General features: G+C 41.5%; 1 pseudogene; it reads left to right on the forward strand.

Moving 5' to 3' along the window:
- Nucleotides 1-26,643, forward strand: part of LOC138775931 (AT-rich interactive domain-containing protein 4B-like) — a 104,912-nt pseudogene extending 78,269 nt beyond the window's left edge.
- The last annotated feature ends 625 nt before the right edge of the window (nt 26,644-27,268 follow it).

Genomic DNA, 27,268 nt, shown 5'->3' on the forward strand with positions numbered 1-27,268 from the left:
CTAAGGGCACAACATCTACAAACGCTATCAGTGGAGAAAGTGAGGTGGGCCGGAGTAGCCGTAGGTTCCAAGGTTGCGGGGGTCCAGAGTTACTGGGTCCCAACAGAGGAGGCAGGTAGTTTGCAGTGTCCACTTACCTTAGTTCAATTGGTAAGTGTGAAACTTCTGTAGACTCTTCACAGCGATGGGAATGAGAAGTATCCAAGGCAGGTACTAATAAAAGTACATTTATTTGTCTTTAGCAACAATGCGTTTTGGGGTATAGGGACCATTTTCTCAAATTAAGAGAGATATACCTGTATACTGGTAAACAGTGTAAGTTTAAAAAAAAAAAAAGTTCAAAATTCCAGATTTTTGGTCACGTCATCCAGAAATAATTAAATAAAAAGTGATCAGAGTCCTATATATACACAAGTAAGATATCAAGAGAAAGTACAGATCATGGGGCAAAAATGCCTTCTCAAATACACCAAAATATAGAAGTGTTCTATGGGTCAGAACAGAGCAATCTTAATTTTTTTTTTTTTTTTCAGTTTTAATTTATTAAAAGCAGTAAAATAAAATAAAAGTTAAAGAGCATTTATGCTTGTGATTCTTAAATGTCCTTCAACTTTTTCCAGGAACACCCATCAACAAGAGACCTGTACTGGGGTACCGAAACTTGAATCTTTTTAAACTTTTCCGTCTTGTACATAAACTCGGAGGATTTAGTAACGTAAGTATTTACCGTTTTGATTTTTGCTTTCTTGTGCCTAACTTTGTCTTTCATTATTGTCTATGTTTAGTTGATTCAGTCTTATGGTGCATTTACACAGGTAGATTTATCTGACAGATTTTTTTAAGCCAAAGCCAGGAACAGACTATAAAAAGGGAACAGGTCATTTTTAAAAATTCATTCCTGCCTTGGCTTCAAAAATCTGTCAGATAAATCTCTCTGTGTAAACGCACCATTATTCACACTTTTGCTATGCCTTTGATTATTCTGTTTTGTATTCATAGATTGAAAGTGGAGCAGTTTGGAAACAAGTTTATCAAGACCTTGGGATTCCTGTTCTAAATTCAGCTGCTGGCTATAATGTTAAATGTGCTTACAAAAAGTAAGTGTGTTCCGCAGTGACTAGTCATCCCTGTGTGTATGCAGATTTATTCTTTTCATTTGTTGATAGAGAGAAAACAGAACTGTAAATTAGAATTAGTTGAAAACCGGGTCTAAAGCTTCATTACTATAAAAAGAAGGAAAACAAACATTTACATTAGATTAGCTTAACGAAGTAGAAGTACTAAGCACTTACTGTTCCAACTTAAGGGTAGCTTCACACGTACCGGATTCGCAGCGGATTTCATGCTGCGAGTTTGCAGCGAAATCCGCTGCGGATCCTGGTAGTGTGAAGTTCTATGGGGTTACATATCCGCAGTGGAATTTTCATTCTGCTGTAACCCGGCCCCTTTAATCCCCGCAGCCCCCAACCCGGAGCATACATTACCTGCTTGGCGCTGCGGCTGCATGTGAGGCTCCTGGCTCCCGTCAGTCCCCATCAGCCAATCAGTGCTGCAGTGCACTGATTGGCTGATGGGGACCGAGGGGATAAGTAACATTTATAAAATTCATATGAAAACTCAATTATAAAATTTTTAAAGATTTTTTTCAAGCTGGAGTTGAAGTCAGTACATTTTTTCAGACTAGCCAAAACTAGCACAGACTCCACAGCCCTGGTTAAAGGACCAAATACTGTTCAAGAGGGAAGAAACTGAACATTGGAACAAGAGGACACAGTCATAGGAAAGAAGCAACATGTGAAAATATTACTGAAAGAGTAGTGGATGCTTGGAACAAACTTCCAGTAGTAGTTAAATCTAGATATGTTATCCTGCCTGGGATAAACATATATATATCCTAAGATAATAAGAAAGCAATTACTAAAAGGGCAGACTAGATGGAGGAGGGGGGGCTTTTTCTGCCAACAATCTCTTGCTGTTATAGTAATTTTTTAAACTCCCAGGAAATCCCTTTAACTCTGTAGTGATGAACCTATTTTGGGCATTAGTTACCAAGCAACTTTCTTAGTTTGGAAAAATGTTTTTCAGTAATAAATTAAATTTAGCACAACAGAAACAATTTTCATAAAAAAAACTACATTCCAAGATCCATAGCTTTCTTATCTTTCTCATGATGAAGTGTCTTTTTTTTTGTGGGAAAATGTATAGTTTTTATTTATATAAGACTCTTTGATCTCTTTTTTTGACATTTTTTCCGAAGCGGATTGACAAAATAAAGTAATACTAATGCATTCACTGTGCTTTATAAATAATGGTATAATTTTATAGCTTGGGTTATTACGGGCATGGCGATAACAAACATATAGTGTTTTGCTTTTGTTTTTTGTTACAGTTCATTTTGTATTTGGGATAAAGGCCATTTTATTATTTGGGGGTAGGGTTAGGGGAGTTTTTATTAAATTTTTTTTTTTTTTCTTATTTTTATTTATTTATTACTTAGCACTAGTTCCACCTTCATCAGCATTATCCTGATCGCTGGTACAATACACTGCACTACATTGTGCCCGTTAGCAGTATGACAATATACACAGCCATGCCTCTGGCATATCTGTATACAGGCATCTACATGGCCGGCCTGGGGGCCTTCAGAGGGCCCTCAGCTTCAATGAATATCAATCAGCAAGCTGAGATTGTGTAATCCATTCCATGCTGTGGTCATGATTTGACTGCAGCCCTATTTCACCGGACGATTATCGTTCAGATTATCGTTAAATCGTTTGAATATAAACGATAATCTTTAGGTTAAAAAGGAAGTTAACGATTAACGACCGAACGAGAAATCGTTGATCGCTTTATAAGACCTGGACCTATTTTTATCCTTGCTCATTCGCAAAACGTTCGCATTGAATAAGACGTCGGTCGGTCGTTCACAGTAGATACGAACACAATAGCGAAGAAAAAACTATCGCAAATACGATCATAAGTAACGATTATCGTTCCATGAAAATGAGTGAACGTTTTCAGGTCTTTCGCAATAGCGGTCGTTTGAGATAGTTAATCGATAACGATTATGCGAACGATAATCGGCCGGTGGAATAGGGCCCTTAAACTATGGTTGTGGGTAGGTACAGAGGGAGCAGCAGCTTGCATGAATTTATTTTGACTCTGCCATAATAAGGCGTATTGGCAATCACTAAAGCATTAAAGGGAAATTAACAGCATCTTAGAATAATGCATGAAATACAGATAATAAGGATTTTCTTACTTTCATCCTCAATAGAGATGAGCAAAGCAGACGAAAATTCGTTTTGCGAGGTTTGCGATTTTTGGGTCAAATTCAACCCCTTCAGGTTTGGGCTAATTTTCTTTTTTGCGCTTTCATTTTTATCCTCCCCATGTTTAAAAGGCCATAGCACTTCCTTTTTTTCAACTACAGACCCACATGACCCCTTATTTTTGAGCCTCTAATTGTATTTTGCAATGGCGACTTAATTTTTCCATAAAATATGCTGCGAAACCAGGAAAAAAATATTTGCGTAGTGAAATAGAACTTCTTTTTTTTTTTCATGTCGGCTGATCTTTGCATCGTTTGTCTTTCAAACATGTTGAAAGACAAACGACTCATACAGCAACAATCTGCTGCTGTATGCTATGGGCTGCCTGGACGCTCTAGCGATTAACTGGGCAGCCCCCCGCACCTCCCCGCGGCCCCCTAGACTCAACCGCTCACTGCTGCCGCGTGGAGCAGCAGCGGCAGAGAGCAGGGAACGAGGAGCAAACAAGCGCTAATAGCTCTTGTTTGTTCCTCTCAGTCGGCCCGTGGAAAAGGGGCTAAAGATGAAGAGTTGCTTGTAATTGGTCATCATCCAACACTTTGCTCTGCATGGTTCTGTTGGATTTTTCAGAGCAAGCAATGCTCGTTGTATTTGCTCTTTGCTCTTTTAGGGTACTTCCTAGGAAATTTCCCTGTTGTAAAATGTCTAATAAAGAAGGGTTTTGTAATGAAGCCAAGCCCCATCAGTTATATGCATCTTGATTTGTTTTTCAGATATCTGTATGGTTTTGAAGAGTACTGTACTTCGACCAATATTTCTTTCCATATGGACCTGCCAACAAAAGTTGCAAAAGCAAATAAAGACAAAGTCACGGAAAGCAACGTTCCACTGAAACAGGAAGCCAAAATTGTGGAAAATGTCAGAGAAGAGCCTTGTGAAAAGAATGATGTCTGCATTAATACCGACAAAGTGCAATCCGAAGAGGAAGAACTTGTAAGTGTTAAAACCTTAACCTGTTTTATTCTACGAATCATTTAGTGCAACGTTTAGGGGGCCAGAGTAATGGAAATGGTTTGTGGCTTCATTTTTATTATTTGTTCCCCACAACAAGAATTTTGGGAACATATTCCAAATAGCAGAAGGTGATCATTAAAAAAATGTAAGGAAGTTTTTTTTATACATTTTGCTCTGTTTTCGAGATTTTTGAAGTTTTATGTTAAATGGTGTCTGACCCATGTCCAGCTGTAGGGAACCATCATATCCATGTGTCCTCTGAGATCTCAGTATACAAATGATTATTTCATGCCTTTTCCATGTTGTGTTGCTCAAGGGAAACCTTAAAAATTAGAATTTTTTATAAAATGCCCTAGTTGTTACATATCAGCAATGGCTGCCCTTTGTGAATGACACATGCAGATAATATTGACAATAAGCATAACGTACAATTTTATTCTTCACCAGCTATCTGTTTCTTCTTTCTCTTTTATTGGGCCTTTTTTTTTTTTTTTTTCTTCAATTGAAGTTATTCTTATTTGCAGTGCTTGCCTTGTTCCATGTGACTGCTATGTTTTACATTAAATGACTTTATTGTTCTGGCTTATCTTAATTTTTCATTGTTGCTGCATAAACAGCTCCCATGTTATAATCAGAAGCGAAGCTAAAGCTGCTTAGACCCTGGTGCAAAATTTCTGATTGCTCCCACCAATTAGATAAAGAATAAACACACAGGAGAACCACAGGATACAAAACTCCCATCATGCCCTGTTGACAGTCCGCACTGGGGTTGTAGTTCTGGAACCTGAAGAGCGACAGGCTGTAAAACTACAATTCCCATCGTAGACTGTCAACAGGACATGATGGGGGTTGTAGCTCTTGAACTCCTGGAGAACTAGAGGTTGCACAGCTACAACTTCCATCATGCCCTGATGACAGTCCATGCTGGAGGTTGGAGTTCTGGAACCGGGAGAGCCACAGGCTGCAAAACTAGAACCCCCAACATGAACAGTCAGCAAGACATAATGGAGGTTGTTCTACAACCTGGAGAGCCACATGGCATGATGAGGGTTGTAGTTTTGGAACTTGGAAAGCCACAGTCTGCAAAACTACCATTCCCATCAACAGGGCATGATGGTGATCTCCCCTGTCCAGGCTCCTGCTGTGTTCCGGTGCTGTGGCCTCTTCTGGTGAGGTCTGCATCCTGTGTAATGTGGGCGGAGCTAATCACCACTCTACTGGCATTACACAGGAAGTGACATGACAGGCAGCATAGGGCTCCCCTCTCCTGCCACTCAGCTATTCACTTGTATCAGTGATTAATGATCCAATTGAATAGGGAGAGAGGGCAGCCTGCAGGCTCACAGCTGTCACAGCCTATTCAGGGAAAACTGGAGAGTGACAGGATGTGGTGAGCGGGATGAGCGATCAAACGCCAACCCCCCAACCCCGCGTATTCTCGGTGCAGTTGGTTGATTGCTTTCTTCTTCACTTATTTTATTTTTTGCAATAGGTCAAAGACCCAGATGATCCATGTCAGAGTGAGAGAGATTTAAAAGAGAAACATGAATGCATTGCAACAAATGAACAAATCAGTGTACCAGAAGGTGTTAATATCCATCAAGAGCAAGACTGTTGTGGTGTTGAGAAAAAAGAAGAGTAAGGTGTTCCTTTCAAAAAATTCCATCATTAAGATAATCCGATCTAGTTTTATCCTGATGATGCATTAATAAAGTATTATGTGCAAAATTAAGCTATGTTCCCACACAGTATTTTTGCTCCGTATTTTGCAACCAAAACCAGGAACAGAATGAAAACACAGAAAGGTTGTGTTCACATCCTTAAAATTAAGTTAATGGCAAATAATGTGTGTTATTTCAAAACAACAGGCAATGTGTTAAAAAAACAGCCATCTACTAAATTTCAAGTGTGTGAATATAGCCTTTCTGTAATGTCAATCCACACAAAAATCATGTGTGGGAACATAGCATTATAGACGCTAAGCTGAGTTCACACATATGAGGTAATTCAGCTGCTTTTCTGACCCTAGATCTGCAGCTGCAAAATTTGCACCAGATTCTGCTTGTTTTCATGGTGATTTTCTGTAGCGGATGCCCAGAGAATCTGTATACAGGCTTTCTGCTGCTGCCTTGCTATGGCTTTCCTGGTTCTCTGGCTGGTTCCTCAGTGACTGATGAAGCCTGTAATGCGGTTACACCATGTCATCAGAAGAGATCAGTAAACTAGGACCAGATAGACTTTTTAAACCGTTTTCTGCATCTGTGGACTTTGCTGCTAAAGGATTTGATTGCAGATTTTATTTTCATTTTCCTATTGAGGTGAATGAAAGAAAATGAACAAGGAATCCTTGCTCCTTCCGCAAAAATCGATATTGTGCAGGTCAAGAAATCTGCACTCCAGTGCTTACTAGAGGTCCGTAAAATGTTTCGGCCATGACTGTAACTGTAGTCAACTGTGGATTTCCTGTGTGAAAATCCACATGGAAAATCAGCAGAATTTCCGCTGCTTATTAACATAGCTAAAGAGGTACTTTAGCAAAAAAAATTCTTTCAAATCCATTGGTGTCAGAAAGTTATATACATTTTACTTATTTTTTAAATTCTCCAGTCTTTCAGTACTTATCAGCTGCTATATGTCCTGCAGGAAGTGGTGTATTCTTTCCAGTCTGCCACAGTGGTCTCTGTTGCCACCTCTTTCCATGTCAGGAACTGTCCAGAGCAGGAGCAAATCTCCATAGAAAACCTTGCCAGCTCTGGACAGTTCCTGACATGGACAGAGGTGGCAGCAGAGAGCACTGTGTCAGACTAGAAAGAATATGCCACTTCCTGCAGGACATATAGCAGCTAATAAGTGCTTAAAGACTGGAGATTTTTAAATAGAAGTAAATTACAAATCTATAAAACTTTCTGGCACCAGTTGATTTGAAAGGGAAAAAAAAAGCCCCACTGGAATACCTCTAATGTCTAGATAACCACATGATCTGATGTGTTTAAATATATTGTCAGTTTCTTCTGTTAGAGAAGATTTTCATTGACTTTGACATAATTTGATGTTGTCAAACATTAGAACTTGTTTGCTGAAGAAGGAGGATGAAGTTATGGAGAGCAATACTGAGATTAAAGGAGAAGATAATGAAGAGGAGGAAGACCTTGAAATGTATTCCGTGGGCATCAAAGAACACATGAGGTATGACCCAGGAGAATGATAGAAGAGTATTGTATAACACAGGCTTACAAATACTATGATAATAATGTCATGACCACACATGTATAAGGGAATATGTATTCTGCTTATGAGTTATTAAGGCTGGTTGGCTGTTTGCAAGGTGCAATGAAGTAGTGCTTCAACTGTGACTGAAGTCACTGACTTTAGTCACTTAAAGGAGAAGTCCGGCCAGACCCATTTTTTTCGCATGGCTGGGGAGGTTGAAAGAAATAAAGTGCTCTTACCTCCCCCACTCCAGCGCTGGTGACCGCATCTTGCCGCTCCGGTCCCAGGTCCCTGGCCGCTTCCTGGTCTGAGCAGAGACCTGGGTCGACCCGAGTCCCCACTTAAACCAGGAAGACCCCGGGACCCAGGAAACGCAGCAGCGGTATGCAGCCACCAACACTGGAGCGGGGAGGTAAGAGCATGTTATTTCTTTTATCCTCCCCAGCACTTGCTAAAAAAATCGGTCTGACCTCTTTTTTAACCCCTTGCCGCAAAATGACGTTTGGGAAACATCATGTAATGCAGGTAGTTCCTGCATAATGACATTGCCCAAACGTCCTTCTCTTCCTGCCTCCCCCCGCTGTTGCTAACAACGATCGGACAGTGATGTTCCTGCACGGAGGGGAGCCGCTCCCCGGGCAGTTAACCCCATAAGCACCGCAGTGTCTATGGGGCAACCAGAGGGAGATCCGCTCCCTCCTACCCTCCCCCCCCCCCCCCCGGAGCCACGCAAGCAACCCATAGCAACCCAGACGCTGCTTTATGCGACTGGGCTGCTATGGATTAGAACAGTCAGGCCCTGCAATGAGTCAATGACCTAATCGTATGAAGGAGCTGTCAGCTGTTCTGACAGCTCGTACATTCTATAATGCATTACAGCACAGATTATGTGCTGTAATGTATTATAGATGCACCTGAAAAAGTGAAGTTTAAACACCGCACAAAATAAATAATTTAAATCAATCATTTAATTAATTTAATAAATAAATATACATAATCCCCATCCCCCTTTATAAATGATCGAAAGGTCAGATGTACCCAAAAGGTATACCATCAAAAATGTCAGCAAAAAATGCCGCAAAAAAATAAAAGCCCTCACATAACTCCATTGGCGAAAAAATTTAAATATTACTGCTTTTACAATTTCAAGACACAAACAGTTTTTACAGTAATAAATGCCTTAAACTGTAACAAAAGCTATATAAAATGAATATCGCTGTGTTCGTACCGACCTGACCAATAACAGTAACATGTCATATGTAACGTATAGTAAATGGCGTACAAAAAAATGGTGAAAAACAGCTGCTAAATTGTGTTCTTTTTTTTTTCTTTTTTTTATTCATACCACCTCTTAAAAAAATGTAATAAAAAATGGTCAGGGTGTCACATGTCCCTCAGAATGGTACCAATGGAAACGTCAACTTGTCTTACACAAATATTTTGGCATTGCAAGGCCTCTGATAATGGCTAAAACAAAACTGAAATAAAACAAAACTGTCATGTCTGCGGCCTGTGGTTGAGTCAGATGACGCACTGCAGCCACATATGGGGGATTTCTAGAAGCATTGGAATAAGGGGAATAAATAGTAAATAATTAAAATATTATATCTGCCAAAAAACTTCCCCTCCAAGTTGCTTAACACCTTAAGGACCGGGCCTGAAATGGCCTTAAAGGGGTTGTCCGGCGATAAAAAATTATTTACAGAATAACACACATTACAAAGTTATACAACTTTGTAATGTATGTTATGTCTGTGAATGGCCCCCCTTCCCCGTGTCCCACCACCCCCACCCGTGTACCCGGAAGTGTGGTGCGCTATACATTACCTGTCACGTGCCGACCACGGTCTCCGATCCTCAGCAGTGACGTCTTCTTCGGGAGGCCTGCTGACGATCGGAGACCGTGGACGACACGAGATGCGGTGAGTATAATGCACCACACTTCCGGGTCTAGCGTGGGTGGGGGGAAACACGGGGAAGGGGGCCATTCACAGACATAACATACATTACAAAGTTGTATAACTTTGTAATGTGTGTTATTCTGTGAATAATTTTTTATCGCCGGACAACCCCTTTAAGGACCGGAGCATATTTTATGAATATGACCTGTGTCACTTTATTCATTAATAACTTCGGGATGCTTTTACCTATCCGTCTGATTCTGAGACTGTTTTCTCGTGACATATTGTACTTCACATTTCTAGTAATTTTGAGTCGATACTTATAACGAATCTTTATGAAAAAAACCAAAATAGCGGGAAAAATTGTGAAAAAATGCATTTTTCCAACTTTAAAACTTTTCTGCTTATACAGAAAATGGTTATACCACATAAATTATATATTAAATAGCATTAGCAACATGTCTACTTTATGTTGGCGGCATTTATTAAACTATCTTTCATTTTTTTTAGACAATAGAAAGCGTAAAACATTAGCAGCAAATTTCCAAATTTTCAGTAAAATTTCAAAATCAGATATTTTTAGGGACCTGTTCAGGTCTAGGCTGGGTTCACACTATGTATATTTCAGGCAGTATTTGGTCCTCATGTCAGGTCCTCATAGCAACCAAAACCAGGAGTGGATTGAAAACACAGAAAGGATCTGTTCACACAATGTTGAAATTGAGTGGATGGCCGCCATATAACAGTAAATAACGGCCATTATTTCAATACCACAGCCGTTGTTTTAAAATAACAGCAAATATTTGCCATTAAATGATGGCCATCCACTCAATTACAACATTATGTGAACAGAGCCTTTCTGTGTTTTCAATCCACTCCTGGTTTTGGTTGCTATACAGCCTCACAAATACAGCCTCAAATATACATAGTGTGAACCCAGCCTTAAAGTGTATTTGAGGGTGTATTTGTGAGGCTGTATAGCAACCAAAACCAGGAGTGGATTGAAAACACAGAAAGGATCTGTTCACATAATGTTGTAATTGAGTGGATGGCCGTCATTTAATGGCAAATTTTTGCTGTTATTTTAAAACAACGGCTGTTATATTGAAATAATGGCAGTTATTTACCGTTATATGACGGCCATCCACTCAATTTCAACATTGTGTGAACAGAGCCTTTCTGTGTTTTCAATCCACTCCTGGTTTTGGTTGCTATGAGGACCTGACTTGAGGACCAAATACTGCCTGAAGTATACAGTGTGTGAACCCAGCCTTAAAGTGTATTTGAGGGGACTGTGTGTTAGCCCCACAAAGCACCCCATTTCAGAAACTGCACCCCCCACACTCTGCAAAAGCACATCCAGAAAGTTTTTTAACCCTTTAGGGGAGTCACAGAAATAAAAGCTAAGTGTGTAAGAAATTTGAAAATTAAAATTTTCTGTGCAGAGATTTTATTGTAATCCAATATTTTTCATAATTTTGAACCTATTACCAGAGAAATGCACCCCAATATTTATTGCCCCGTTTCTGCAGTTTATAGAAATACCCCATATGTGGCCCTATTGCGCTATTTGACGCAACCACAAGCCTCAGATATAAAGGAGCGCCTAGTGAATTTCAATGGCTCCGTTATATTTGGTCATTTCTGACTGTACCACTTCAGGTTGGCAGAGGCTCTAAAAAACACCCCTAAAGGGACACCATTTAGAAAACTACACCCCTCAAGGAATGTAACAAGGGGTGCGGTGAGCATTTGGACCCCACAGGTGCTTCACAGATTTTCCGAACAATGTGGCGTGAAAAAAGACAAAAGTATTTTTTACACTAAAACGTTGTTCTAGCCTTCAATTTTTCATTTTCACAAAGGGATAAAAGGAAAAAAAAAACACAAAACATGTAGCGCAGTTTCTCCCGGGTACGGAAATACCCCACATGTGGGCATAAAGTGCCAAGCGGGCGCAGCACGAGCCTCCAAAGGGAAGGAGCGCCAATTGGCTTTTGGAAGCTGGATTTCACTGGTATGGATTTCAAGGGCCACGTCGCATTTACAGAGCCCTCGTGCTGCCAAAACACTGGAAACCCCCCACAAGGGACCCCATTCTGGAAACTACACCCCTCAAGGAATCTAACAAGGGGTGCAGTGAGCATATGGACCCCACTGTTGACGGGCACAAATGTGGAACAATGTGACGTGAAAGTGAAAAATTTAATTTTTTCACTTTTACGGCACAAATGTGCCCGTCATCAAGGGGTCCATATACTCATTGCACCCCTTGTTAGATTCCTTGAGGGGTGTAGTTTCCAGAATGGGGTCACTTGTGGGGGGTTTCCACTGTCTTGGCAGCACAAGGGCTCTGTAAATGCGACATGGCATTCATCATCCATTCTAGCCAAATCCAACCTCCAAAATCCAAATGGCGCTCCTTCCCTTTGGAGGCTTGCCCTGCGCCCACATGGCGCTTTATGTCCACATGTGGGGTATTTACGGACTTGGGGGAAATTGCTCTACACATTTTGTGTGTTTTTTTTTCTCTTTTAACCCCTTGTGAAAATGATGATAAATTCAAGGCTAGACCAACATTATACTGTAAAAAATTTAATATTTCATTTTCACGCCACATTGTTCCACATTTGTGCCCGTCACCAGTGGGGTCCATATGCTCACTCCACCCCTTGTTACATTCCTTGAGGGGTGTAGTTTCCATAATGGGGTCACTTGTGGGGGGTTTCAACTGTCTTGGCAACACAGGGGCCTTTTAAATGCAACATGGCCCCTAGAAATCCATTCCAGCCAAATCCAGCCTCAAAAAAGCCAAATGGCGCTCCTTCCCTTTGGAGGCTTACCCTGCACCCGCATGGCACTTTATGTCCACATGTGGGGTATTTCCGTACTCAGGGGAAATTGCTCTACACATTTTGTGTTTTTTTATCTTTTAGCCCCTTGTGAAAATGAAAAAATCATGACAAGATCAATGATTTAGAGTAAAGATTTTTTAAAAATTACACTAAATGTTGGTCTGGATTTTTTTCCATTTCCACAAGGGTTTAAAAAAGAATATAAACGCAAAACGTGTAGAGTAATTTCCCCTGAGTACGAAAATACCCCACATGTGGACATAATGTGCCATATGGGCACAGGGCAAGCCACCAAAGGGACAGAGCGCCATTTAGAGGCTGGAATGGAGGATGGAGGCCATGTCGCAATTACAAAGCTCCTGTGCTGCCAGGACAGTAGAAACCCCCCACAAGTGACCCCATTCTGGAAATTACACCCCATAAGGAATCCAACAAGGGGTACAGTGAGCATATGGACCCCACTGGTGATGGGCACATGTGTAGAACATGTGTTGTGAAAATAAAAAATAAAATTTTTTTCAATTTCACGGCACAAATGCCGTCACCAGGGGGCCATATCCCCGCTGCCACTCTCGTTAGATTCCTTATGGCGTCTGCTTTCCAGAATGGGGTCACTTGTGGGGGGTTTCTACTGCCCTGGCAGCACAGAGGGTTTATAATTGCATCATGGCATCCTCTAATGCAGTGATTTTCAACCTTTTTTGAGCCACGGCACACTTTTTATACTTAAAAAATCCCGGGGCACACCACCAACCAAAATGACACTAAAACAGTACATATTATACATATAGTTAATAATCTAGATTCTAAATGTATTTATACTCACTCAGTATGAAACCTGGGCCTGTTTTCTTCTCCCCCCTGTGCTTCTGTCCTGTGCTTCTCTCCACCATACTTCTCCCCCGTGCTTCTCTCCCCTGTGCTTCTCTCCCCCGTGCTTCTCTCCCCCGTGCTTCTCTCCCGCGTGCTTCTCTCCACCATACTTCTCTCCCCCTCTGCTTCTCTACACCAAACTTCTCTCCCCCCCTGCTTCTCTCCCCTGTTTCCCCCATCCCCATGTTTCTCTCCCCCCTGCTTCTCTCCCCTGTTTCTCCCCCATCCCCAGGTTTCTCTCCCCTATTGTTTTCTCCTGTTTCACAGGGGCACCATAGTTTGGGGAACTTTCCCCGCGGCACACCCGACCATGTGGCACGGCACACTGGTTGAAAATCACTGCTCTAATGGGAATGGCGGCCATACCTATTTAGCTGGGGAAAAGGGACCATTCTAATTTATTTGGGGGTATTAGGCCAATTATTAGTTTATAAGGTTGAAAATGACAGGTGTCCATCAAATTCAAAATGTGTTGATCCAGAGGAAGGCAAAAAACCCTCGTAAGGCAGACGACAGTAGCCTTATCACAGGGAAAAAAATTCCTTCCCGACTCGATAATGGCGATCAGAATAATCCCTGGATCAACGTGACCCCTGAAATAGGAATAAGGGAAAGAATTTTGAAAATGTAGAACTCCAATGACGTGTAGTACGCCTTGAAGCGATCCAGTATGCAGAGGCCGGGGTGATCAGGACAGGCGTCACACTGGAACATGGCGTCCTTCCTGATCCCCCTGTTACGCCACACTCTGCACTTCTTCTGGGGTCTCCTGTTTTCCAGTGTGGGGGACATCACCTGGAAAATGTTGCCCTGGTGCGATACGGGGTCCTTCATATCCAGAAGCGCTGGGTCCGCTCCATGGTTGCTAAATATTAGAGCTCTATTACTGCTTCTGATATTTTCGGATCGTGCCGCAAGCTACAGTAGATCAGGCAGCGAGGGACCGGAAGAGGAGGGTGCTGGTATAAAAGTTATCACCGTACAGGTGGTAACCTTTATCCAGCAGTGGGAAGATCAGTTCCGATCGATCTTCCCACTATCTCGGAGGATGGGGGGGGGGATTGTGGGGGCTAGATTCGGCTGTCCCTTCCTTCATACACACTGCGGAAAAGCGAAGGATAACCCTTTGTGCATTCCGCAGCTGGCACCCACCGGCGGACTGATGCGGGCGCGCGTCTCTGTCCGTCATAGACTCCATTCTATGCACAGGCGGATTCCGCTCTCCGTCCAACGTATTCATTCTTTGGACGAACGATGGAATCCGCCCGTGCATAACATGGAGTCTATGACACGGGTGGAGACACTCGCCTGCATCAGTCCGGCGGCGGGTGCCAGCTGCGGAATGCACAAAGGGTTATCCTTCGCCATTCCACAGTGTGCACGTACCCTAAATCTGTAAATGTACCCTGAGGTACTCACAGAGTTAGTAGAATTTCACGACATACCGTCATCTCTTATTGGGACGGTACTGGCAGAAAAGACGTGTCTGGGAGGCAGCGTACGCTACGCTACCCCCAGACACGTCACTGGAGGATGAGGATGAATGGAGGAACGAAGGATCCCCCCCACTCATCCTCACTGGCTGTTTCGGTGTCGGAGGCAATAATAGCGTATGCGTCCGATACCGAAAACACGCCGGGGGCCACTTTTATATAGGGATTTGTATATGGGGTATGTAGTGGTGTAGTGTCAAACTTTATTCAATGTAGTGTAATGTAGTGTTTTTTACGTGTTTTTTTACAGTAAGTATAAAAAAAAAACCCTACGCCAAAAATGGTGTTGCTAATAACTTTCGCACCTATGTGCGGCACTTATCAGCAGACCGTGGCAGTAGGATATAGAAAAAAAACACCCTACGCCAAAAAGGAGGAGTTGCTGATTAGCAGCGCACTTTCGTGCGATGCTGATCAACACTCAGCGGCGATAGGGTGCGGAAATTAGAAAAAAAAAAATTTGGAAAAAAAAAAACCTTTATTACATACTGAACATCCCTATAGCTGCTGATAAGTGTATTACACTTATCAGCCGCTAGAGGGAAGCAGAGCGCAAGATCCGAAAAAAGACGATGCTGGAGCCGAAAAAAGCCGAACGGGACGTCACGGAAGGAGCCGAAGGCCCGACCAGTAGATGAGGACGCCACGAACCCGGAAGACGCCGATCAGGACCCCGGGACAGGTGAGTAATGTACAAATACCTGCTCTGGACCCCTCAGCCACCTAGCTGAGGGGTCCGGAGCAGGTATTTATAACTTTTGGGGACCTTGATCGCCGTGAACAGCCGGCCGGTACCGGACGGCCGTTCACGGCGATCGGGCCGGTGGCACCCTGACCACCATTACTTTTTACAGTAATGGCGGTCGGTGCCGTCCTCGGACAGCACCGACCGCCATTTTTTCCGGGTCATCGGGTCACCGATGGCCCGGAAAGATTCCGATCGCCGCTATTGGCTGATCTGAACTGATAAGCCAATAGCGGCGATCTTCGGCATGAGGGGGGGTTAACAACCCCCCATGCCGACAGGGAGAGATGGCCTGCAGTGTATTTCTGAAGGCCATCTCTCCCGATCGCATGCGGCCGGTCCGCGGCGCCCTCTTAAAGGACCCGCGTACCGGTACGTCATGGGTCCTTAAGTGACAGTGATCCATGATGTACCGGTACTGTCACTGTCGTTAAAATTTTTATTGCAGAAATCAATAGTCCAGGCGATTTTAAGAACATTTGTAATTGGGTTTATTAGCCGAAAAATGAATTTTTATCATGAAAAAGCAGTTTGAAGCTCTCCCCCCTGTCTTCATGGTTTTCCTATGGAGAGAGAAAGTAAAAGCAGCAAAACAGGACAACAAAGAGTTAATTTACATTCACATCGCAGGCTCTCTCCTCTGACAGTCACCACAGACCTCTCTGACCTCTAATTAGGGCTCTGAATAGCTCCCCCGCTGAGCAATCCTTTGTTCTCGGCTCTTTTTATGAAAATTTTAAAAATCGCTTCAAAATTTCCAGACATGTTGTAAATCTTGCAGTAATAATTAGTTTATGTGGCATGACTAATTTTCTTAGGAAAAGAGAATTTTGAATATAAAGAAATGTAAATTTTTTAAATTTCTGCGCAAATGTGTTTTTTACACATACTTTGGTTGAGTGTATCAACCAAAGTATTACACAAACATAAAGAGGAATATGTTACAAAAAACAATATCAGAATAACTGCGATCGTTAAAAGCATTGCAGAGTTATAACTACATAAAGAGAAACAGGTCAGATTTTAAAAATAGGCCCTGGGCATTAAGGCCAAAACAGGCTAAAGAGGCAAGGGGTTAAGGGCCTTTTACTCAGGCCGATTATCAGCAGAGTGTGTTGATGATTAGCCTGTGGAAAAGTGACAGCGATCAGGGAGGACGGGACAACATCTGATCCTCAGCTGGTGGAGCCTGTTTAAAAATTTATCGTTATTTTCAGCAGGGCTGTGGAGTCAGTAAGCTTTAGCTCCGACTCCTAAATTTTCTCAGGGATTGACTCAGACTCCAACTCCTTCATAAATTGCCAGTCAGACACCACAGGAGTTATTTATCAAACTGGTGTAAAGTAGAACAGGCTCAGTAGCTTATTCCTAATGTCCTACACTATTCTGGGGTGACTTATGAGTGAATAAGGAAAGATATAAAGTAGATTCTCCTGTGTGTGCCGTGGATGCAGCCAGTCTCCAGTCTCCATGTCCTGAACTACTCACAACTAGACTAGATGGAGTAGGTGGTCTTTTTCTGCTGACAATCTTCTATGTTTCTAACTAAATATTCACCATACACAAAGATGCCAGATACCTGTGATATAGAGGCCCAAATTTATCAGCGTCTGTGCTCCTGAATCATTGCATCCCCACAGGAACTACCCGCTCAGCCAGTCAGAGCCTACAACTGTGTCCCGCCTTAGTTACTGATTGGCTGAGTGGGCATTTCTGAGTGGGTCTCTGATATCACAGGATCGGCAGCCCCGCGGGGGACGGGTAAATAGGACTTCATTTTTATGATCTAACCACCTACTGTCCTCCCTGGATTTTTCACTGTTGCCCAGAATACCCCTTTAATTTCACACACATACAGCCATAGCACCACACACACACACACAGCCTGCTGCAGCCATAGCACGCACACACACACATAGCCTGCTGAAGCCATAGCACACACATACACTCATACAACCATAGCACACTAAAGAAAAACACACAGTTTTATCCCAGAGAGAAAATATCACATTGAGAACAGCAGTTACTGCTACACTACATATGGCGTCTCTTCCTTCTCTATATTACACAGAATATCTTCATATTAGAACATATTAAAACTAGCTCTAACTCCACAACTCCGACTCCACAGCCCTGATCAGCAGCACATCTTCCTGTATAAACAGGGTTATATGAGGCAGATAACGATAAAACAAAACTGACAGCACAGATATGTATATATTGGATTCTGGGGTATATATATATATATATATATATATATTAAAATAAATATATATATATATATATATATATATATATAAATTGTAACTTGGTTTGAGAGCTCCCTGTACTTAGTGGGAGGGGCATGGTCTGCATAGTGGGGTCTGCAGCACTGTACTCTGACCCAGGGATTCTTCCTCACCTTCCAAATCATAGCAGATCCACTTCAGTCTGGGGCTTACATCAGGGGACAGGACTGTGGAGGTAATCTCTCCATAGCTTTATCCCCTTTGTCCCCGGAGGGGTTAAAGTGCTACATCTATGTGCCCACATCTGTCCTGCTCATTCCTTCATGCTCCATGCAGTCTCTGTCAGCCCTTGTGTTTCCCATTCTCTTCATCCCTGCTATAATGGGCCTGCACTTACATATTTACATTGCTGTATAGAAAAGTCTCTGTCACTGTCCTCCTGCACAGCTCTGTGATTCTCACTTACTGATTGGTCCATGCTAAACACGCACCCCTTCCCCATTGTTGTCATGTTACCACACAGACCTCTGAAAGAAGCCTGTTGTACTACTCTACTGCATTATGGGGATCTACAGCTCCTTCCTGTATTTACAGACTGCTGCTGTTTTTTCAGGTTTTTGCACTTACTATACATTATACTCCACATGCTGATTGCTATACTCTACAGTAACATATAATGACATATTCTGCAGTTTGTTTCATTTGTTTTACATGTTATTCAGAATAAAAAATCATTATTTTGGGGGTGTGGAACCAATTGTCTGCATTTCAATGATTTCTTATGGGAAAATTGTGTGTGTGTGTGTATATATCTATCTATCACAAGCAGCAGTTTATACTCACCATTCGCGCTGATTATGATCTGGCATTCGGTCTCTGCTCTATCTTCAGGCCTTGTCCACTCCAGAATGATTGACAGCCATTATATTCCATATATACATATCTGTGCTGTCAGCTACCACGGCTGCACAATCAATACAAGGATCGTTCCTGCAGCCTGGCCACTGGATTTGCTGTGCCGTGTAAAGGCACTGCACTGATCTCGCTGATCAGCTCTCGTTTGTAGGCGACTATGCTGATTAATGTTTAAGGAAACTTAAATGTGTGTATCCTCTCCATGTAGTGCTTGTGCATGCGAGATAACTGCCCCTCTAACTTCACAGAGAAATCAAACTTCATTTATTTACTCTTGAACTTCTAGATACGAAGAATTTTTAAAAGCTGACAAGACCATCAGGCCGGCAGATAAAAATGTACCGAAAATAAAACATAGGAGAAAAATTAAGGTATTTTTATTTCCTGTTCAATCCCTTTGGCTCGGACACTATATTAGGCTATGTTCCCATGTTCCCAAGATAATGGCCGTTTACTATTTTATAATAGCAGAAGTTATTTGTATAGCAACAGCTGTTATTTTACTTTAAATCCCGTCCTTCCAATAAAACGGCCATCATCTTGAAGGTGTGTAAACATAGCCTCATTATTTAGATGGTTGTCATTCCATATGGTATGTGCACTGTTGGTGAATGGAGTACTGTATTAGGAGTGTATATGGCCATTGCTTGCCCTTATTCTTAAATTTTGGGAACATAGCCTTAGCATGCAGAGTGACATCTGTCTTTAGAATCCACTCACATTAGCATTAGCCTCTCCACAGTGCACACAGCCTCTGATAGTAATGTAACCTCAATGTAATTAGATTCGTAGAACATACATCGAGTCCACAGACCGAGCTGTCTGATGCAATACACAATCATCTTGGCTCAAGTTTTGCCACTCGATAGGGTAAAATATCTATGGTACCAGACGCCACAAATGCTCTTGCAGTGACATTCTTCACTTTTCCATGTTAATTCTAGATCTCAGTGTCTGATTAAATACCGTAATTCTTTAAAGGACCCCTCATTGTAGGGAAGATTGCACCTGCTTTGCAGTCTGTATTGCAGTTTTATTTTTAAGCACATTGCAGGGCAGAGGAGACAGGGCTAGCGGAAACCAGCAAGCACAGAGCAGGTTTATAAGAGCGCAGAGAGCTGAAAGAAGTGCCAGGGGACAGAAGGGCTAAAGCTGCAAAAAGTAGCAATGAGGAGCCTAGGGGGGAAAGTGCTGAGATTACGTCCGCTGAGTCAATGATAGGAGCCCGATCCCTACTGCACAGTGCAGAAGACAACTAGGGGGCCTGCGGGTGCAGATCGGATCATCAATGAGTGGGGACAGCGATATACACAGGAGGGTAACTCCCCCATGTATAAGAATATACAGTACAGGGGGAAACGGGACCCTGCTCTGTATAGTGCTTTTCAGTAGTGCTAGAGCAAAGGACTGGGAAGACACAAATGTTGGTGGTAGCAGACAAGGCCATATCGCCCCTTAATGCTTACTTCCAGCCTCCCATGTCTGAAACGGCTTGGGGCTCAGTAAAAGCTGACTGTCAGAGGAACTTTCCTATTTAAAGTTGAATAAGGTGATGGGTCCAGATGGTGTCCACACCAGGGTTCTTAAAGAACTCAGATCTGTGATTGCTGCCCCCCCTGTATAACCAATTCTCCTAACTGGAGATGTTCCTGCTTGGAGAACAGCCAATGTTATACCCATCCACAAGAAGGGTAGTAGAGAAGAGCCCAGTAACTACAGGCCAGTGAGCTTAACATCTGTAGTAAAAATGATGAAAACTCTCCTAAAAAGAATATAATGGATCACCTAAGAATCAACAATTTGATGGATCCAAACCAGCATAGCTTTACTGCAGGCAGATCATGTCAGACTAATGTGATTTCTTTGAATATGTTATAAAAGTGCTGGATGTAGGTGATGCTGTGGATATTGCCTATCTGGACTTCAGCAAAGCCTTTGATACAGTTCTCCATGGAGAGCTGATAGAGAAGTTTGGACTGGATAGTTCAGTGAATTTATTGTTGGCTGAAGGATAGATATCAGAGGTTTGTTAATGGTGTATCTTCTGAGCAGAGACTGGTTACCAGTGGTGTGCCACAAGGGTCTGTTCTGGGTCCTATTCTTTTTAATATGTTTGTAAATGACATAGAAGAAAGTTTGGTAGTTAAGGTTTCTTTGTTTGCTGATATTCCTGGAGGTCCAATGTAAACAACACGTAAATATATCTAATGCAATTTTTATGGATGACAAATTTACATCTTACATTCAGTAGACATTTTCACCACTTTTGCAAAAAACACTGCGTTCACACCTACAGGATCTGCAGCAGATCTGCAGCAGATTTGATGCTGTGTTCAGTTATTTAAATGAAATCTGCTGCAGAAATCAGCTGCAGATCCTGTAGGTGTGAACGCACCATAAACAAGGAAAACAAATTCAAGTCCACGGCTCACTAAGAGCTTTTCTGGTCCATTCGGAACAAACTTTTGATGGAACGTCCATGTTCACATGCTGTGTAGCGATACGTGGGGTGGCAGGCCCCCTTTACACGCACTTTTGCACGAGGAAGTGGCTCTTATTGATATTCCCGGAGGTGTCAGTAATATGGAAAATGATTTAGCTTTGCTAGATAAGTTGTCCAAACAATGGAAACTGCAGTTCAATGTTTCCAAAAGTAAAATAATGCACTTGGGGAGAAGGAATTCTCCATCCGAGTATTATAGCAAGCAGTTCTTTGTTGGCAAAGGCTGCAGAGGAGAAGGATTTAGGGGTAGTGATCTCTGTCAACCTTAAAATGAGTCACCAGTGCAACCAGGCAGTAGGGAAAGCAAATCATTTGCTGGGCTGTATAGCTAGAGGTATAACCAGTAGGAAGAGGGAGATTGTGATCCTGCTGTATAGAGCTCTGGTGAAGCCACATCTGGAATACTCAGTCCTGTTCTGGAGACCTCACCTAAAAAAGGATATTGATAAAATAGAACGGGTCCAAAGACTGGATTAAAAAATGGGGGAGGGAGTCGGGCATAAAATATATCAGGAAAGACTTAAGGTTTGAATTTGTATAGTCTGGAGGAAAGAAGAGAAAGGGGGAACATGATTGAAACTTTTAATTATGTTAAATTACTAAATAAGGTTCGGGGGAAGTGTTTTTAGAGTTTTAGAGTGAGATGTTAGTTGGGGGAAAGATCAGAAGCAATGTGAGAAAATATTACTTTATTAAAAGAGTAGTAGATGCTTGGAACAAACGTCCAGCAGATGTGGTTGATAATTCTACAATAACAGAATATAAACATGCCGGGGATAAACATATATCTATCCAAAGATAAGAAGAAGAAGGTAATACTAAAAGGGCAGACTAGATTTTTCTTCTACAATCTTCTGTTTCTAACTTCAGTAGAAAAATATCTTTCAAATCATCTGGTGTCAGAAAGCTATATAGATTTGCAATTTGCAATCTCCAATCTTCAAGTACTTAGCAGCTATATGTCCTGCAGGAAGTGGTGTATTCTCTCCAGTCTTACACAGTGCTCTCTGCTGACACCTCTGTTCATGTCAGGAACTGTCCAGAGCAGGAGATGTTTTCTATGGGAATTTGCTCCTGCTCTGGACAGTTCCTGATGTGTACAGGGGTGGCAGCAGAGAGCACTGTGTTAGACAGGAAACAATACACCACTTCCTGCAGGACATACAGCAGCTGATACTGGACTGGAAGACTTGAATTAAAAATCTATAACACTTGTTGACACTAGTTGATTTGAAGGAAAAAACCATTACACTATTATAATTACAACTTCTGGCCTCATTGCTCCTGTAGGCAAAGTGAAAGTAGATTATTTTTATGACATTTCTGGATTTTTTGGCCCTCTAGGCTCTAAGCCATGATAGCTGAGGATCTCTTTGATAATGTTCCTTTTTCTAAATCGTTGTGAACACATATGCATGTTAGCTTTCTTTTTTCTTTCATTTATATTTACTAACTTGTTTTTTAAAAAATATTTCTTCTAAAACAGGTATATAGCATTCTCACAATCTTTTTTTTTTTTCTTCTTTTTTTACAGAGTAAGATGGAAACAGATAACAGCAAATCCAAGTCAGAAAAAGATGAAAACTGCCCGAAACAGTGCAGACTATTTTCACGACCTTTATTCCAGTCATGTGATTTGGACGAGTCACCATTTGATTCTTCAGAAAGTAAAAATTCTGGCTCAGGTCCATTGAAGCCATTAGAAATTACTTCTATTTTGAATGGTCTTCAAGGTACATATAACATAATAGCACAAAAGATAAGAACATTCATAGGAGCAGACCAGGCAGCAGTCCACGCCTCTGATTTATTCATTAAAGGGAGCCTATCTTCAGTTTCATGCTGTCTGAACCTCGGGTAGCTTGAAACACTTAAAAGGCTTCCTTTGTACAATGGTATATTTTATACTCTGAACCACTGCAGTGTTTCAGAGAAATAATGCTCACAACACTGTCCAGCGGCAAGTCACTGGGGTGGTCCCTGATGACTTCTACCATGTTTCTCCAAAAATAAGACATTATTTTATTTTTTTCTCTGAAAAAGGCATAGGGCTTTTTTTTTAGGTAGGTCTTATTTTCTGAGAAACACAGTATACCTTTACACTGTAGCCCCACTCTATACGGTAGTTAGCCACCAATACTGTATGTCCCACTGTTGTTAGGCTCCTTTGATGTAAGTCCCTCTGTAGTTCTTCTCCCATACTGTATAATCTCCCTCTGCAGTTAGTCCCCATACTGCCCCCCCCCCCATCTTCTTACCACTCCTGCCTCTCCTGCAGCTTGTATTGAGAAGTTGGGGGCAGGGCATAACAAGTCCGGCACGGATTGGCTGATGCTCAGCACCCAGTGTCAGGGATCTGGTCAGCTGACTGTAACTAGGACCTTTTTTTTTTTTTTTTTTTTTTTTAAAATGAAGCTAGCTCTTATTTTCAATGAAACACAGTCATCCTTTCTCCACATTTAGTCATCCTAAATTTATTGATCTCTCCCCATTTAAGTATTTAAAAAAAATTAAGCAGAGTAAGGCTACATTCACACTTTCCGTAAGTTTGCTTGGTAATGTGGATCTGCAGTTATAGACTTAAGGCCAATTGATTTCTATTGGGCTTTTTCACACTGTCCATAGTTTTTTAGATCTGTAATCCGTGTTTTACGGATTCACGATAATTACTGACAAGTTCTAGTACAGACCATATACGAATGCAGTACGGACAATTCTTTTGCGGATTGCGGATGATTGCAGAGATCATATACAGTCCTGAAAAACTACTGAACATAGTTTGAATGTAGGCTAGGAAAGCATAATATAGAAGACAGAGTAGCAGCATGTTGGGAAAACAGTGATCACTAAAATCTATGACCAGTACTGGTAGGTTTTACTTAGAGCACAGTTACCTTCTGTATTACTTCCATCAGCCTAAGGTTCTTTTTAGTTTTTATCCTTAAATGTTTTTTTGTTTTTTTTTATCTCATTCAATCTATTTTGATGGGTCCTAGTAAAACTGTTGTCATTTTACAGTTATCACTAGTAGTTGTAGTTTACCATCATCATATGAAAAATAATAATCTGTTGCCAGAGTATGAACTATAGTAACTCTGATTAATTTAGGGTCCTTTTACATAAGCCAATTATCAGCAGATCGGAACGCTCACTGCCAAAAATAGTTTTATGTTAAAGGGCAGCGATCAAAAAAACGAGTTCCACAGCTGATTACAACTTCTGCTTGGCCAGTGAAAGGGAAACTATCAGCAGGTTTGTCCAAATGATCCTGCTGATATCTCCCTGCATCTGTGTACCTCATCCTTCTGGTGGCTGTCTTCTTTTCTTTGTTGGTCCAATTGTTGTTGAGAACTTTCATAAAAAATAATAGGTAAATGAGCTTGTTAGGAGCACTGGAGGCGTTCCTCGGCCCTCCAGTGTTAATAATTGCCCCCAGTGCTCCCAACCAGCTCATTTACATATTACTTTCCTTCTCAAAAATGGCAAAGCCACCAAAGAAAAGACTAATGCCGGAAAGATGAGGTAGGCGGCTATAGAGAGATATTAACAGGTTTGTTTGTACCTGCTGAGTTTCCTTTTAAATCATTGTTAGTCAGCCTCACATAATCACAAATGTGCAGCTAACTATGATGAAGTAAATAAGTTTCATGAACATTACATTGATCGTTCACCTGGCCTGGCTGCACATAGGACTGAGCTTGGTAAAAGACTTTGCTTGCATCATTAGGTCAACCTGTGTAAAAGGGCCCTTATCTTACTTTTACTTTTCCAGAGATCACTCTGGAAAAGAGAGCAATTGGCGTTGGCAGTCAATGATTTTCAAACTTGCTGAAAGACAACAATCAGCCGATGTTCGGCTCCTCGGCTGATCGTTGTCTTTATTACATGGGGCGATGTCTGACCGATTTTGCCTGATGGGGCAGATAATTGCTCCTTATAATAGGGCCCTTACTCTTGTTTTTACTTATAGAACTAGTTGACAGAAATGTTCCTGTAGTCGTGCTTAAACACTAAATTCAATTGTACTAGACACGTCATAGCATAGCCATACACTTTCGCCCAACAGATGGCATATGTGAGTCCTTTTGGCATCTCCTAGACTGGTATATATCATATTTTGTGCAGAGGCATTGCATAGAAAAGGGTAACATACAGTGTTTTTTTTTTGTCTGGTTGATGTATGTGTATACTTGTCAGAGCCTTCTATTGAAAGTGTATGTTAGGAAATCCTCCCGCAGTATACCTATTCAGGTATCCTTGGATACGACCACACCAGGTCAATAATGACCCGGCTTAGTTGTATTCCTCGATACCCAAACTTCCGTTGGCAGAATGGATTTCACGTCAATCGGGTGAGCATACTTGTTCATGACAGGTACGCTTTAATGTAATAACTGTAATCTGGTGAGTATTGATCTGAGTGATATGTACTTTTATGTCTTCTTTATACACAATTTGATCTTTCTACAGCAGTTGCTATATGTGTTTTATATATATGTATACATATACATCACATCACTTCTTGCAGCTACGGAAAATTCTGCAGATGACAGTGAAACCGATCAAAAAACGAGCATTACTAAGAGCGACATGACTACACAAAACAGAAGAGAACGGTGTCACAGGAATGGAAGAAAATTACTTTAGAGTAAACAGTAAAAAAATCGATTCAAAACACTCGGCTGTGAAACAAGAGAAGGAGTCTACAGATGACACAGACTCTGAACTGGAGACTCCAAGACGGAAAAAGCTTGTTAAAGACTTTGTAGATAAAGTAACCAAATCACAGTCTAAATGTGGCAGGAAAAAAACAGTAGATTGTGGAAAACTCTTAACTTCGAACTTAAAGGATGAAAATAACAAATTCCAAAGAGACCGCTTGATCAGTTCGAAGTTGACCCAATCACTTCTTCTTCTGATGAGGAAACGCCCAAACCAAAAGGTTTATTTGTAAAAAAAAGCAGTTCAGATGACAAAAAGAAAAACTTTACGAGCATCGAGCTTCTACACAAGCTTAGCAGATATGCAGGAAAAAAGAACAAAACTATTAAATTATTCAGAGGAAAGGGCTCGGGCTAAAGAGCGCAAAGATGTTTGGTCCAGTATTCAAGGACAGTGGCCTAAAAAAGACTTGAAGAAACTTTCTCTGACTCTGATACAGAAGGAGGCAGCATCTCCACCTCGTGTGAATCGAGATGATGCTTCTCTTATTCGACTGCCCAGCCAGTCAAAGATGAAAGTAGAGATTTGTCAGCAGAGTTTCTAAAACCTATAACTGATGGCATTGAGTTTAAAGCAGCTGATGAGAAAACAGTTGAGTTTGGTGATAAAAAAGTTGACTTTCCCAGCAGTGGTAGTAATTCAGTGCTGAATACACCCCCTACGACGCCAGAGTCACCTTATCTTCAAGTGAATACAGAAGAACACAGTCAACCATTGAAAGCCTGGAAAATGTGGAAACGAACCAGAGGAAGTTGAAAGCATGAAGAGTGAAACAAATAGCACAATTGAAGTAGACAGTGTTTCTTGTGAATTACAAGATCTGCAGTCAGAGGGAAATCTTCACCTACTGGATTTGATGCAGTATCAGTTCCAGTAGTAGTAACCACTTGGAAAATGAGAGCAAAGAAAAAGGTAAGGATTATGTACAGTAAATCAGCTACTATGCAAGCGTTCACATCTGTGTTAGAATTTACATAGTTAAATATTTAGTAAGGTTTAAGGAAGATAAGAGAAACAACCTATAACCCTACTGTGCTGACCTAGAGAAAGGCAAATAACCTCATGAGCCAGATGCCAATTGCTCCATCACTGGGAGAAATATTCCTTCCTGACTCCAGTATGCCAGAATAAATCCCTAGATCAGCGTCCTATCACATGTAATCTAGTGCCCACAACTTGTAATATTATATTTATGGAGAAAAAAAATCCAGGCATCCCCTAAACTTATTTAATCAAAGTAGCCATGACAACATGATGTGGCAGAGAGTTCCATAGTCTATTTGCTCTAACAGTAAAGAATCCCCGTCTATGCTGATGGTGAAACCTTATTTCCTTCTGACATAGAGGATGCCCCCTTGTCATGGTTACAGACTTAGGTGTAAGTAGATCACTAGAAAGATCTCTGTACATATATTTGTACATTGTGATCAGATCGCCCCTAAGACGTCCTTTTTGTAAACTAAATCTGATAAACTGTCTTGGTATGCATCCTTCTTATATACGGTTGCTCGGTGCTGTACATTTCATATTGTGTTCT

This window comes from Dendropsophus ebraccatus, unplaced genomic scaffold (genome assembly GCF_027789765.1).
Source record: "Dendropsophus ebraccatus isolate aDenEbr1 unplaced genomic scaffold, aDenEbr1.pat pat_scaffold_390_ctg1, whole genome shotgun sequence".
NCBI classification, from domain to species: Eukaryota; Metazoa; Chordata; class Amphibia; order Anura; family Hylidae; genus Dendropsophus; species Dendropsophus ebraccatus.